Here is a 14,473-nt window from a genome sequence, read left to right on the forward strand (position 1 = left end):
GCTGAGGGCCGCCCTAAGTTGCTCTGAACCTGCGATCCTCCTGTCTCAGCCTCACAAGGATTAGATACGTACCACCACACCCAGTCTCTACGTTTCTTTTCTTTTTTCTTTTTCTGGTATGGGGATGGAACCCAGGGGCATTCTGCCTCTGAGCTACACCCCTGCCCTTTTTTAAAAAAATTCTTTATTTTTATAAAGGGTCTCACTGAGTTGCAAAGGGCCTCACTAAGTAGCCAAGGCAGGCCGCAAACCACGATCCTCCATTCTCCGCCTCCCAAATGGTAGGATTACAAGTGTGTGTGTCACCAGGCCAGGCTTCTTGTCTTTTCTTAATGTTCAATTTGGGCTGTTGTGTTTTATTTCCAAGAGTTCTTCCTGGTTCTGTGTTCCTCTTTCCCCCATGGTGCAGCTCCCGGTTCCTCTGAGGATCACGTGGCCACCTGGTGTTCTAAGCGCTCATCTCTGCCTGCCCTGTTTCTTCTGTGCCCCCTTCCGTCTGCTGCGTCTTCTGCTGGAGTTCTCCCTGAAGGTCTGTGGGTATGGGCAGGGCTTGAGCCCCCGAGGGGCCCAGGATGTCACAATGCAGAACATGCAGGTGTTGTGGTGGGTGGGGTGTCGGGGAGGCGTCGGGCCAGCCGTGTTCTGGGAAAAGGATGAGATTTTGGGGGAGCCACGAGCCCTGCCAGAATGTTGTGCAGACCTCAGGCTGGCCCGCATGAGTGGGGAGCTTCTTAGGTTCATTCACATATACATGCACACACGCACACACTCATATAGGACACGTGTTTACACACACACACTTATGCAATGTATCCATTACATATATGTGCACATGGTAAACCCTTCTGTGTATGTGTATTTGCATACATGCATGTTTACACACAAGCACAGATGAGCCAAAACATGTGCACACACTCATGCAAGGCACATATTTACACACATATGTGCATGCACCCATATGTGCACATGGTAAACCTGTGCATGTGCATACATATGCATACACACACCCATACAGATGCATAGGTGCGCACAATCACATACAACATAAAGAGAAGCACATTAGACTGTAGGAGAGAGGCGCCTGAGGATGAAGTTTGTTTGTTTGTTTTATTTGTTTATTTATTTATTTATTTCTGCGGTACTGGGGATGGAACCCAGGGGAATTCTGCCTCCAAGCTGCACCCTCAGCCCCAGCCCTATTTTTAATTTTTTTTTATTATGAAGCAGGATGTCACTGAGTTGCAAAGGGCCTCGCTAAGTAGCTGAGGCTGTCCGCGAACCGCGACCCTCCCGTCTCAGCCTCCCCGGTGCTGGGATGACAAGCGTGCCCACTGCGCCCAGCTGAAGATGAGGTTTCATAGGAGGACAGCCTCCCACCGCGCCCAGTCTTCTTCTCTCTTCTCACTAGACGAGTCTATCTGAGCCAGGTGCTCAAGGATAGACACTGACTTTTCTTTCAACAAGTCACAAGTGAGCATTCACATAATGCCGTGCTCTGTAAGCTCTGAGGTATAAGTGAGATGGGGAGGCACAAAGCAGGGTGTGTTTGAATACAACTTAACGATTCCATTCATCAAGGCCCCTTTCATCTGCGTCTCTGCACCTGCCGCAGGCTGTCGCGAAGCCCCTGGGCCGCCCGGCGCCCTTCGTGAGGACAGGCAGGACCTGGCCACCGTCGTTCTGATCGGCGGGTCTCAAGCCCAGGCACAAGTGGCTTAAGAAAGCAGGGAATCTCTGATTTTTGAAGAACTTTTTTTATATAGTTGGATTTATCAAATGGACCTACTATTGTTTCATACTTTTTATTTCTTTCAAGATGTTCTATTCTTCCTTTTTATCTCAAATAGAGTCCTTTTGATTATTTGCATGATCATACCTAGCCATTATTTATCAGCAAAGTGCTTTGGTTATTTTTCAAATAAAAATGCTACGTGTCTTGAGGGTCTGTATGCTGCATGAGGCAAAGCCCCATTGCGAAGGGGCTGCTCAGCTCGTGAATTAACCTTGCTCCTGCATGGGTGTGTGTGTGCGTGCGTGCGTGTGTGCGCCTGTGTATTATGCATGTATTACATATTGTGTGGTATGTGTAGTGTTGCGTGAAATGTGCTGTTACGTGTTTTGTTGTTTATGTGGCACATGTGGCGTGTTGTGTGGGAATTATGTAGGCTTTGTTGTGTGCTGTGTACACAGCATGTATTTTATGTAATATGTATGTGTTGTGCAGGTAGTGTGTATGATGTTGTGTGAAGAGTATGTGTTGTATGTGTAGCATGTGCACTGTGTGTGTTGCATTGCAGTGTGATGTGTGTAGTGTGTGTTGTGTGTATTTTGTGTATGTGACGTGTGTGATGTATGAAGTGTGTGTGTGGTATGTGTGAAGGGAACCTCTGAGACCTGTTCTGGTGAAACCCCTGGAAGGCTGCAGCCTGCTACCTTGCTGGCCACGGATCTCAAGATTTGTCGGTCCTATGCGGCTGCCACTTTGTTCCCTTTAAAATGGCATATTGAAGCCGGGCGTGGTGGCGCACGCTTGTCATCCCCACGCTTGGGAGGCGGAGACAGGAGGATCGCACAGGTTCGAAGCCAGCGTCGCTGGCTTACAAGACCCTGTTTCCAAATATAAAAAAATATAAAATAGGTCTGGGAGTGTAGTCCGGAAGTAGAAGGGCTTCCAGGAACCCCAGTACCACGAAAAAACAATAACAACAACAACAACAACAACAATAATAATAATAAATAAAATGGCATATTGTGGAAAAGTGTACATTTCATTGGCCTTTCAAATCAATAATAATACATTTAAAAGTCAGGGTCATCTCACCACTGCTCATGGGTTGAAATGGCTGAATGACAGAGGGAAGGGGGCTGGGCGTTTTGAGGAACTCTAAGTAAGCCATGAATCACGTGTCCCACCTTTACTCCTACAGCGGTGGCTTCCCCACCTCAGGAACGCCTCTGCAGCCCGCTCTGGTGGGAAAGGGGTTTCATGGTTGTAAACATTATTTTAAGTAGAAGAACAGAGAGAATGAGGCCCCCAGATGAGCATTGTGTTATGATGGGCATGTAGCCTAACGTGGAGTGTGTTAGCTGTGTCAGCGTCTGCTGATGTTATGATCGTTCTGTGCTGGCATTTCTCTTTCAAATTAGAGCGGCATCATTTCCGTTGTCTCGTGTGTGAAATCTCCCATTTTCTGGGCCCCAGGTGAAAAGAAAACTGCAAATCACAGGGACATTCAACACGACAGCAGTCTCAGAGTGGTAAGGTCATCACCGCAGTGTGAATTGTCTGCCCCTCCTCTCCCTCCCTCTCTCTGTCCCTCCCTTCCTTCCTTCCTTCCTTTGTTCTTCTTTTTCTTTTCTTTTCTCTTCTTTTCTAGTTCTTTTTACCCTTAGTATATTTCCCAGTGAGGGTGACATTCAAATTTTTATGTTTCAAAATCAATCAAACCAGTTTTCTCTCAGGCCACCAAGTGGATACACACTTGGTTCATTTGTCTTATTTTGATGTTTAGAGATTGCCTCTTGAAAGGTAATTTTCTTTTATCATTTTATACCATATTTGCATGGTTCCAAGGTAAAATGTATCGATCAAGGTACCTTCAAAGAAGTGCCTGCACCTGGGCAGGCGGGGCTTCCACTCTGCCTCCCCACAGGGGCTCTAGAAAGTACCATGGGGGCAGGCACAGAGGCACATGCCTGGAATCCTGGTACTAGGGAGGCTGAGACAGCAAGGTCACAAGTTCAGGGCTAGTTTCAGCAAAATATCAAGACCCTCGGTGACTTAGCAAGACCCTGTTTCAAAATAAAATATAAAATAGGGATGGAGACGTAGCTCAGAGGTAGAAAGCCCTTGGGTTCAATCACCAATATCAAAAGAAAAATAAGTGTATCATAGGTCTTCTTTTGCCATTTATTGTTAAGATATAAACAGAAAGAGACAGCTGGATGGAGAGATAGATGACAGATAGATAGACATGAGTAGATAGGTGATGGGCAGAGGCAGATGGTAGAGACAGAGGATACGCAGGTGACAGTTCGGTGGCCGGTAGGTGTGGCTAGATGGATGGCTATGGCTGAGATAGATACATACATAGGCGATAGCGTCTGGCTAGATGGAAAACAGGCAGAGGGGCCTCTGCCCTGCGCCATCACTGACACAGAGTGGCTTGCTCCTGCTCGGTACCAGTGCTCTCCGGGGGGACGCCAGCGTGCTGTGGAGACACCCCTCCTCCCACGTGTTACACCGCGTGGCACCATTGAGGCCGGGGCTGGCGTTTGGCTTCACTTTTACACGGTCTGTAGAATTTTAACGGAGATGGGCCGCACATCAAGTCTGTGCCACAGTCTATTTCTGCAATAGGACTCGACTTTATCTGTGCTCGTTTATTAATCTCCACAAACCTCTGCAGTAGGCGGTCTTGGTTTCACCTGTCTCATTCTACAGAAGGAGAAACTGAGGCAAGATAGCCCAGGTCACCGCACGGGGAAGGATGGAGGCAGGGCAGGAGCTCAGCCCTGGCCACCCCAGCACGCTGCAGCCCGGGCCCCTGGGGTCTTACCGAGGCAGAGACTGAGAGACCAGGCGTGACGGGAGCCAGGCAGTGCCGCCCCAGAGCCAGGGCCCGTGAGCGTTTGCTGGTGGTCCCTTGAGTTGGCTTCCGGGGCCAGAGGTCCTGACTCCGAAAGCTGCCACGGCTGCAGTTCCCCATACAACCCACAGGTGGCAGATGGCGCCGCCCGGGAAGGATCCTGGATAATTTGGCAAAGCTTCACAGGGCGTGTGTGAGAAAGAGAACCAGGAGTGTTCTTTTCCAAATAGGCTGCTTAAGGAGAAAAGTCTTGGCTGTGGGTGTCTGATCTGGGACGCTGATAGGAGAGACCCTGCTGGCAGAGCCTGGGTCCCGGGGTGACTCACCAGCCTCCCTTGCTCCCTCTGGCACCCACCAAGGAGCGGGCTGGGAGGGAGGAGGCCGGGGAAGCGAACCCTCCACACACCCCCGCTGCCCAGGGACAGCCATCTCCCTCGCCCCTGCCCACACCTCGTTCTAAGACCGTTTATAATACAGCCCAGTTCAGCCTCGGAAAGACAGCGCCCGGCTTCTCCATTCTCTGCTTCTTTCTGTTAGAGGACCTGCCCAGACAAGCAGGGACTCCTCTCCCCACCGCTCCTTGGGCTGACCCTGAAAAACAGCATGGGGCTGCACTGGCTGTGGTCTTAGAAAAAATGCCTTTATAGAAATGGAAGAAAGTTTAAAACACAAAAAAGTGTGTCTACTGGTCTTGCCAACAGAAAGATGCCTGCTTCTAGAAAATGGGGCAAAACAAGAAAGCCTCAAGATCCCTGTTCATCAGGGTTTTCCAGAGAAACAGGGCCAATATACCACACACAGACATGCTCCTTGACTGTCAGCGGGGTTTTCTCCCGTTCAGCTAATGGTCGGTTGGAAACACTGCAGGTTCACACGGCATCTGATACGCCTGACCTCCCTGGCCTGCCCAGCCTGCCTCACACATGCGCAGAACACTTTCGTTGGCCTGCTGCTGCGTGGGACCATCCAACACAAAGCCCGTCCGTAAGACAGTGTCCAGAGTCACCTGCAAGTCATCGACCCTGGGTAGGATGTGAAGAAACAAGAGCGAATGAGTAAAGTTTTCACACGACTCTCAAGTAAGATCACCGTGAGCTGACCTGTCCTGAGTCATGGACGTTTGAATGTAACACGGGCTCAGGCAACTGTGGGGACTGAGGCGACCCCCGATCTGCAGTGTGGCCCAGCTGCAGAAGCCCAGCACTGATGTGCAGGTGCGCAGAGTGCCAAAGCCCGCGCTCCAGAGGGAGCATCGTGTCACTCTTGTGAAGACCATGGGCCTGAGACCCGCAAAGCCCTGGTCCTCATCCGATGCCCAGCAGGATTCTCTCTTACCTGGGGGAGGTCAGCCTTTTGCTCTTTCTAGGCCTTAACTGACTGGGGGTGCCCCACCCCATCTGGGGGGCCACCTACTTTAGTCAGTTTGTTGATCTGAAACTTAATCTCACCCAAAATCATGTACAATGGAGTGGGGTTTTCTTGTGTTTTGATTCCTCCTCCTCCTCCTCCTCCTCCTCCTCCTCCTCCTCCTCCTCCTCCTCCTCCTCCTCCTCCTCCTCCTCCTCTTCTTCTTCTTCTTCTTCTTCTTCTTCTTCTTCTTCTTCTTCTTCTTCTTCTTCTCCTTCTTCCTAGAGGTTGAACCCACAGGCATTCTACCTCTGAGCTATACATCTGTTCTTTTTTCTTTTTTTCTTTCTTTTTTTTTTTTTTTGGTGGTACTGGGGATGGAACCCAGGGGCCTTCTCCTTCCGGGCTACACTCCCAGACCTATTTTATATTTTATTTGGAAACAGGGTCTCTTAAACCAGCTGAGGCTGGCTTCGAACCTGTGCGATCCTCCTGTCTCAGCCTCCCAAGCGTGGGGATACAAGCGTGCGCCACCACGCCCGGCTATACATCTGTCCTTTTTCTTTTAAACTAGAGTCTCACTAAGTTGCTGAAGCTCCAACAGTAAGTCACTGAGGGTCGCCTCAAACTTGCCATCCTGTCTCAGCCTCCCAAGTCCTGTAATGACAGGCGTGCACCACCACACCCAGCTTCATTATCTTCTTGATTATTTTCTTAGTTCGGCGTGGTGGCGCACACTTGCAATCCCAGCACTTGGGAGGCTAAGACCGGAGGATCACGGTTCGTGGACAGCCTCAGCTACTTAGTGAGGCCCTCTGTAACTCACTGAGATCCTGTTTCAAAATAAAAAATAAGGCTAGGGGTGTAACTCAGAGGTAGAGTGCCCCTGGGTTCCATCCCCAGTACCGATATATATATATATATATATATATATATATATATATATATATATATATATATATATTTAACCCACCTGAGCTTAGAGCCGCGCCTGAACAGCACTGCGTGTCGCCCATCCACTCTGCCCTCGATGACCACAGCCTGCCCCACCTGCTGAGGGCATCCTTGAAGTTCTAGTGAGCCCAGACACTTAGTGTCTCTTGTTTTGGGACAGAATATGGATCCTTGTAATTGTGGCACAGATATTGACCTAAGTGGGTGTGTCATTTTTTGTGTCTGCCTCATCTCAGCTCTGCAGATTAGGTAGAAGTGCGCCCTCCCTCTTTTAAAATAATACACACACACACACACACACACACACACACACACACATCAATAGTGTGTGTGCGGTATTGGGGATTGAACCTATGATTCTACCTCTGAGCTACATCGGCAGCTAGATCTGTGTGTGTATGTGTATATGTATATATAATTTTTTTCCTGCAGTACTAGGGATGGAACCCAGGGGCATTCTACCTCCAAGCTACACTCCCAGCCCTATTTTTTAATTATTTTGAAACAGGGTTTCACTGAGTTGCAAAGGGCCTTGCTAAGTAGTAGCTGAGGCTATCCACAAACTGCGATCCTCCGGTCTCAGCCCCCCAAATGCTGGGATTACAAGCATGCGCCAACACACCAGCTCTATAATTTTTTTTAATAGGGTCTCACTAGAATGCCCAGGCTGGCCTCAAACTTGCAATCCTCCTGTCTCAGCAACAAGTGTCTGAGATGGGATTGCATGGGATTGCAACAGTTGTCTGGCTCAAAGCATGTCCTCCACAGTCCCAGAGGTCCAGAGTTAAGGGCTTGCTTCCTGGGAGCCGTGGGGAGCCCTCCGTCCTCCTCTAGCTCCGGGGTCTCCTGGCAGTGCTGTAGACAGCACCCCGGCCATGCCCCTGGGCTGTCTCTCCTTGTGTCTTCTGTGTGTGTGTCTGTGTTTAAACGTTCCCTTTACCAGGATGCCAGCTGTATCAGTTTAGGGCCACCTGACCCCAGTACAGCCTCATCTTAATTGATCACCCTCACCCATTTCCAAACTTGGTCTAGCGTGCCAGGGTTAGGACTTCAGTGGTCTTTTGGGGGGGACACATTCAGCCCATAACTAAACCCTTCCAACCCCTTGCAGGGACTCAGGGCATCTCTGACCTTTTGGTTGTCCACTGACCACCCTTGTCTCTTTTCCTCTTTTCTGATCTCTGCAGAACTATCTTTTGGCTGTACTGCTGAGACCCTTCCAACAGCTGGTCCCCCACCACGCCCCTCAGGGTCTCAGAAGTTCCTTGCCAAATATCTATCCAACCTTCGAGGACTGAGACATCTGGATCACCACTGTGCCCATGTTAGCACCCTCTCTCCCTGGGCCCAGGAACGAGTTCCTGGGCCAGGCTGCCCTGGACAGCCCCACACCAGGATAGGCGTGGGCAGGCTTTTTCTTCTTCCTCCCAGTGGCAGGTCATAGCCCCTCCAGTGGCCAGCTTTGAGCAGGGTGGACCAGCCATTCCCAGTGACCACCAGAGCAGGCCCAGCCTCCTCTGCACACCTAGGGAAAGCAACTGATGGCTGCCAGGCGCTCTCTGGCTCCGTGGACCTGCTTGCCATCAGCATTGTCATTATCAGCGTCATCGTCTTCTTCTTCTTCTTCTTCTTCTTCTTCTTCTTCTTCTTCTCCTCCTCCTCCTCCTCCTCCTCTTCCTCCTCCTCCTCCTCTTCCTCCTCCTCCTCCTCCTCTTCCTCCTCTGCCTTTCTCGCTCTCTTTTTCTTTTCTTTCTTCTTTTCTTTTTTGTGGTTCTGGGGAATGAATCCAGGGCCCTGAACATGCAGGCCAGCATTCTACCACAGATCTACAACTCCAGACCTTTTTCTTTTCTTTCCTGTCCTTCCTTCATTCCCTTTCTTTCTTTCTTTCTTTCTTTCTTTCTTTTCTTTCCTCTTTCCTTACCTCTTTCTTCTTTCTTTTCTCCCTTCCTTCCTTCCTTTTCCTTTTTCTGAGATCTCAGTAAGTTGCCCTGGCTAGCCTCAGACTTGGCGATCCTCTGCTGAGACTGCAGTGTGCGCCGCTGTGCCCGGCATGGACCTGCTCTTTGAAGTCAACTGTCACTTTCTGGTGACCTCCTTGACTGAGTGTTCAGCTGTGGGCAGGCGCTGCTGCTGGGCTGTTTCTGGGCCCCAGGTGTAGATAAGATGGATCCAGCTATTGTTTTGCTATTAAGACCACCAGTGCCCGGTCTCAATGGTGGAGAGCGAACAACTTCATCTGGTTTTGGCTACAAGCTCAAGGCCCACGCAGGCTTCCCAGGACGTACCTGTAGGTGTGAGGAGGAAAGTGGACGCTCTCCAAGCCCTCGGGGCTCGCTCCCGTGCTCTGTTTCTACTCCCTCTCCGAAGCTGATTCCTTTTCTGCACAGGTGGACCTCCTTAGCGCCAGCAATGCTAGAGATCTCCTGCCAGAAAAGACCCACCACGCCTCTCTCCACTGGCACCAGCCAACACGATGACAACGGGTTTTGAAATTGCTAGAGTTTCTGCTTCCTCGGCACCCTAAGCCTCCCGGTACACAGTGGAACACAGCCTGAAGTGTGGAGAAGAGGTTTCCAGGGTCCGCCTCTCCTGCCAAGCTCTGCGACAGCTGCAGGGCTGGGGCTTGGGGTTGGCCCCACACTTCTTTTCTGTCTTTGGAGCCACATGATTGGGTCATGATTTGTGCTGTCAGGTGTCAGGATTGGACATCCTGGTGTCGCTTTCATGGCATGGGCTCACAGTGCAAACAGGAGTGGATGTTAGACTTCCCTCTGCCTCTATAAAGAACAGAGACATTTCCCAGGGCTAGAACATTCCTTCCACAAGTGGGTGTTTGCAGAAAGTAATTGGCTTGGGATTTGCAAGATTGTTTGGAAGAAAAGAGTGATTACCAACAAATGAAAGGAGGAGACACACTAGGCAAATGTGTGGAAATGTATTTAAGTATTAACCTGACCATTCATTGAACTTGGCTCATGCTACGGTCACAGTTCCTGGACTAGCTGTCGTGGTGTCCTGGGGCAGCACAGAGGACTCAGGTGAGGGCAGTAGGGTATTTCGAAGTTTGGAGTGAACCAGGGAAATCAGAAGCCAGGTGAGCAGCCGGCTCCAGGGAACTCACACTTTCAACACCAGATTATACCACATTCCTTTACATGAAGTCAGGTCTTTGCAAATTTGAGTTTTGGGAGATGGCTCTGATAAAAAGTATTAGATAAAAAATCAGCATGGAGGTAGGAACTGAGCATGACAGGGTGCAGTGATTCCTATGTCTATGAGATTGTCCAGCGCCTTAAATGTACAACCATCCCGTCAGCATCCGACAGTGGCATTTTCCCTTTGAGTGTATCATTTTTACATCTACTAAGTCATAAGAATGTATATTTTAATTGAAGTGAAGAAGAGCTGGGCATGGTGGTGCATGCCTGTAATCTCAGTACTTGGGAAGCTGAGACAGAAGGATCATGGGTCCAAGGCCAGCCTCAGTAACTTAGTGAGGCTCTGTTTCAAAATTAAAAATAAGAAGAGGGCTGGGGATATAGCTTAGAGGTAGAATGCTCCTTGGTTCAATCAGAAGAAAGGAAGGGAAAAAGAAAAAGGAAGGAAAGGAGGGAGGGAGGGAAGAACAAATATAGGTGAAATTTACATAACACACTCATTTGAAATATACAATCCATCAAGTGCATTCACAATGACATGCAACCATCACCACTGTCTAATTCCAATCACTCCCATCAGCCCCAAGGACACTCCTTACCACCAGCCCTGGGAACAGCCTCCAGCCTTCTCTCTGTCCCCTTGAACCTACCTGTTCTGGGTCTCCTATAAGCAGATGGCGCCGTGCATGCATCGTATGTGACTTCTGTCCCCTACTCGGCGTTCTCAAAGCCCCTCGGTGCTGGGGTGTGCCGCGGACTGCCTTCCTCTAGTGACTGAATAGTACCTCACTGTATGAATAGACCTCAGTTTGTTCAGCCCCTCATCCATCAATGGACACGTGGGGTGGTTCTCATCTTTTGCTATTGTGAATAAGGCTTATGTGAACGTCATCAAATATCTGTTTTGATTTCTTTTGGTTATATTATCTAAGAGTAGAATAGCTGGATCATATGGCAGTTCTATATTCAATTTGTGTGTGTGTGTGGAACTAGGGATTGAATCCAGGGGCATTCTACCTCCAGGCTATACCCCATCCCTATTTTTTACTCTTTATTTTGAGACAGGGCCTCACTAAGTAGCCGAGGCTGGCCACGAACCTGCGATCGATCCTCCTGTCTCAGCGTCCCAAGTACTGGGATTATAAGTGTGCCACTATGCCCGGCTCCAATGCATAATTTTTTTTAAAAAATGAACTGACATACTACTTTCCCATAAGTATTTTTCCTCCTCTTCTTTCTCCTTCTTTTATTTCTTTACACTCAGTGATGGGGATGGAACCCAGGACCTCAGGCAGGCTAGGCAAGTGCTCTACCACTGAGCTACACCCCTAGCCTATCATAAGTATTTTAAAAATTGTTTGGCCCTAACTAGTAAATGAAACTGCTGGGCATTTCTTTTGGCTGAGCCTTGCTATGCTTTGACTTCTCTACTAAGGGAGCTGTGTCCCTGAGATGGCTGAGGGCTGAGCTGGAGGAAGCCAGGCACCAGCTGGGGTTTGGGGGAGCAGGGAGGAGAAAACTGTCCCGCAGACAGGACACTTGTGTGCAAAGGCTCTGCTGGTCCTACTGGAGGAACTGGAGGGGAGGAGCCTCTGGGACATGGAGAAGAGCAGAGACCACTGGCTGGAACTAGACAGTCCAGGCCCACTTCTATCTTAAAAACAACGGGGCAGATCTGTCTTCAGAGCTGGTGGGTGCCCAGCAAGGACTGGACTGGATGCAGGGCAGTGGGAGGCTGACATGGCCAGATGGGAAGGCCAGCATGCCTGGGCCGGGTGTGGCCGGAGACTCTGGAGGGACCGGGGCATGATATGAACTGGGGTCCACCTGCCACGCTAAGTATTAAGTGAAGAAGCCTGTTCTGTCTCCTACCATGACAAATACACCTTTACGATGACCCGGAGGGTCCAATGAGAGCTGAAGGGCTGGGCTTCGTGCAGCCCGCAGCCCTGTCCGACCCCGCCGTGGCCTCTCAGGCTTTAGCCTGCGCTCTGCAAGTGGTTTCCTTTTGGTCATGGCTTGGGGTGCCCACTCCACAGGAGGGGTGTCCGGTCCCAGGTGGAAGGGGGACTGGGGGCTTTGGGGTAAGTACCAGAGCTTTACGTAGTAGAGGCTTCTCTGTCCTGCTCTGTCCTGACCCTGCACGGGCAGCAGGTCCAAGGAGAACCTCCGCGAGGAGGACCAGAAGGCCGTCGGGGCTTCCTCTTGTCTGGGTGGAGGTGGCGCTGTGGCAGGGGCTGCATCTCTCCGTGGCGCTCAGGCACACTGATGAAGCCTGCCGGGAACAGGAGCTGCTGTGTCTGGTCCTCAGAGGGCAGGGCAGGTGGCTCTCAGAGACGGGACTCTGCGGGGAACTGGGTGTGTTACCTGCTGAAGCCCCTCCTCAGTGTGAAGATGACAGGTCTTGCTTCTCTGGTCCCACTAGTGATGGGACCACAGGAGGAAGGCCCTGGTAAGAGAAGGGGAGAGGCTTATTTTCCAGAGAAAAGCATCTGGATTGAACCATTCTGGAGTCACAAAAGCACGGCACGCCGGACAGAGGTTGTGCTCTAGAGAGAGGGTCTGGAGCCGTCTGTTTCTGGGATTGGAAGATGCTGGAAAATTCCATCTAGCACATTTTACTCAGCCTAGAGTCCTTGCCCCCTGATGCATAAGCATCGGGGAGGTCACTATCTCACTTGCATGTGTTACCAGAGTGACTCTGCCTTGTCTCTGCTCCTCTTACCAGCAATGAGTCTAGCCTTCTGATATCTCTGCTTCAGGTCCACCCAACCTACCCCACCTGCTTGTGCCTAACTCGCTACCTGATAGTTTGAGGGTGACATCATGGGTTGTCTCAAATGTGCCCCAGTTCCTTAGAGACATCCCAGTACAGACACCATGTTGGACTTCGAGGGTGGCCCTGGAGAGGTCTTGCCTAGTGAGAGGAGTGCGGGGGTCTTTGTCGAGCAGGTGGAAGCTGAGGCGAGGGTCCTGGGAGGCAGGGGGAGAGGGCAGGATGCCGGAGGGTCTACCCTGGGGCTTTAAAGAGCGGGGACACTGAGAGACCAGGGGAGGAAGGAGGGTGCAAAGAAGGTGTAGAAGGTGGTGTGTTTAGATCACAGCAATGGTTCAAGGCTGTTGGATGCCTTCGCGCCAGACAGCAAGCACCTTGCTGGGTGCCCTTAGACAGTGAATGAAAGGGTCTCCAGCCAGACCGTGGGAAAGACAGGCTGAGCTGCTGGGCCAAAGGGGGCGGCGTCTGGGAAAGGGAGTGTTGGTGTAAACAGAAAGTATTTGCTTGAGAAAGTGCGAGAAGGTGGGGGGGGGGCCTTCCTTCTCCCCTTTTTCCAAGGGACTACCTTGGAACCACGCTTGGATACCTTACTCGGATTACCTCTTTGGAATTGCAGAAGCCAGAGTCCCTGCAGTGAACGAGTTATGGGCTTACGGAAATAGCGCACAAAACACACAGGGGATTCTCAAAAGCGGCCCTGCAAGTCGAGGCAGGAGTCCCTGCGATAGGCTTGGAGGTCCCCAGGCCAGCCCGGCGCCGCCCCACCCTCCCTCAGGCAGGGCCAGGCAGGCACCCTGAGGTGCTGTTTCCTTCTGCAGCCCTGAGAAGGCAGCGGGCCCATGCTGGCTCCAAGATTAACCAAGCCATTTGTTTACAAGGGCTGCGGTTGCTCCAGACCCTGAGGAACACAAATACAAATAACTCAGTTTAAAACTTCCCGGAGCAAACAGACGCCAGCACTAGTAAACGGCCGTCACTACTTATCCATCATCCGGTCCCTGGTGCGCGTGGGCATACATCATGGGGCAGGTTCCACTATCCCTGCCTTTCCCAGGTGGGCACATTCCCCTGAAGACGTGGTCCTGGGACCCCACCCCAGGCGGGATAGGTCACCTACTAGGAGGAAGCCCGTTTTGGAAGAGGGTCAGGAGAAGTGTGGTGGGGGAGGATGCTGCCAGCCCGGCCTCCCTTCTGGTGAGCCCTCCCCCAACAGGGAGCAGCCTCTCCTTTGAGCCTCCTACCCAGGGCTCGCCTTCTGAAAGCCTCCAGGCACGCATACCTACTGTGTGTCCGCTGCTGCGCCTGGTGACCAGGACCTGAGTGATGTGTTCCTTCAACCGCGCAAGTTCATTACTGCTGAAGTACGAATCCTCACCGCAGCCATTTCCCAAGTCTAAAGGCAACATCTGTACTATTATCACTTCCTAGTTTTCTTCAAATAGGTCCACTGTCTTCTGGACCTATGATGATGCATTTCAAGTGAAAAGAAAAAAAATATATATATAGTGGTCCTGAGGGTGGAACCCAGAGGCTTTTCTATCTCCGGGAGACCCTCCCAGACCTATTTTGTACTTTATTTGGAAACAGAGTCTCACTAAGCTGCGGAGAGCCTCACTAAGTAGCTGAGACTGGTTTCCAACCTGTGC

This window comes from Muscardinus avellanarius, assembly GCF_963383645.1.
Source record: "Muscardinus avellanarius genome assembly, chromosome: 5".
Classification (NCBI taxonomy): Eukaryota; Metazoa; Chordata; class Mammalia; order Rodentia; family Gliridae; genus Muscardinus; species Muscardinus avellanarius.